The following is a 1,488-nucleotide window of genomic DNA, read 5'->3' as shown; positions in this document are numbered from 1 at the left end:
TCCCATTTGGCCAGCAGGCTGGGCTCACAGGTCAGGAGCCCCTCCAGGCTGTCTGAGCGGCCATCTGAGGCAGACCGCATCCAAGCAAGCGTGCTCCAAAGGGTCCAGCGTTACCGAATCCCCGCCGCCGCTCTCTTTCTCCGCAGACGAAGAAGCCAGGGAGGCGCTGTCCGAGTCCCTGCCACCTCTTCCGCGCCCTCCGCCAGAGGAGGCCCCTGGGCTGCTGCCCCAGGTAAGAAGCCCCTCTTCAGCTGCGGGGAACTGCCCATCACCAGGTCTCGGAAGTTTTTGCGGCCAGACCTCGGGGTGGTGGCGCTCCCGGGAGAGCAGCCCCCATCCGCCTCCTCCCAGTCGGTGGCCGGGGGCTCTAGCTCCCAGCCAGGCGCTGGTGGTGATGCCTGGGGTAGGGGGTGCACGGTGGGTCGCAAGGTCTTCCGACCAAGTCCGGACACCTCCCCAGAGCGGGGAGGTTGCTCCTGAGGCTGCTTGGCGGGCTCGCTCTCTCCTGGCGGGCAGGGTCCTCTCAGGGGTCTCCGAAGCGAAGCGTCACTGCCAGGCTAGGGCTACACGCTCACCGCGATCTCCCTTTGGGGGCTGGGAGGGTGCGGCAGGCCGGCGGCGGGCGGCTGGAGCCCCGCGCTGAACTTCTTCTTGATGTGCAGGTACTTGGCGCCGCCAGCGGGGTCGGTGTGGACAGTGGCCATGGCATTGACCAGCTGCTTAAAGTGTTCGCTGGCGCGGGCCCGCAATTCAGGCTCGCCATTCGGGCTCGCTGCCCAGAGCGCCCTTGAAGTGCTCCAGTAGCTCAGCATTAAAGGACTTGGTGCCAGTGCAGGGCGGGGAAGCGCAGCACCGCCCCAGGCTCAACTCCACCATTCCCTCCATCCTTGGCTCCACTCAGGCTGGTGGGCGGCTCATCCAGTCCCATCTCGGCCACAGGGACTTCGGCTCCGCTTGGAGAGGCTGGGTGTCCACTGGGCCCTGACTTCCCCAAGACCCGCCCTCCACCCCACAGTTCGGCTCTGCATCTGCAAAAGGAGAAGGCAGACAGCCCCTTCCACGGGGACACGCCCCCGCCGCCCGGCTGGAGTCCGAGGCCCCTCCCCCACCCCACTTCCGGTCTCCATGTTTTCTCCCTGGCTTGCCCTCTTCCATGCTCCTTACTGAGGAGCGGGTTGACCCTCATCTGGCTCAGGGTTGGATCCCACAGGCCCCCGCTCCTCGCGCGCCCCCTGGCTGCCGCCTGCGCAGTCCAGGCCCGGCCCTTGTGCGCTCCCTTGAGGGGTGTCCTCAAGTTGCTGGTTAGCTCCCAGCCCTCCTTCCCGCTGGCCCCGCCCTCCTGTTCTCAGGGTGCTTCGGATGGAGACTGTGGCCTCGCCCTCTGGTCCTCTCCCTCCCGGGACCATGGCCTCCTCCGAAGTGTCGCATGCCTGGTGAGCCCCCTCATTCCCCAGCGCTGCCCCAGCCCGCGGACCCTCCCCTGGCTGC

General features: G+C 67.5%; 1 pseudogene; it reads right to left on the bottom strand.

Moving 5' to 3' along the window:
- Nucleotides 1–11: 11 nt before the first annotated feature.
- LOC102817513 lies at nt 12–1,406 on the bottom strand (annotated as a pseudogene).
- Between the last annotated feature and the right edge of the window lie 82 nt (nt 1,407–1,488).

Source organism: Chrysochloris asiatica, unplaced genomic scaffold (assembly GCF_000296735.1).
Source record: "Chrysochloris asiatica unplaced genomic scaffold, ChrAsi1.0 scaffold14518, whole genome shotgun sequence".
Taxonomy (NCBI): Eukaryota; Metazoa; Chordata; class Mammalia; order Afrosoricida; family Chrysochloridae; genus Chrysochloris; species Chrysochloris asiatica.
This window is presented reverse-complemented; position numbering and strand designations above follow the sequence as displayed.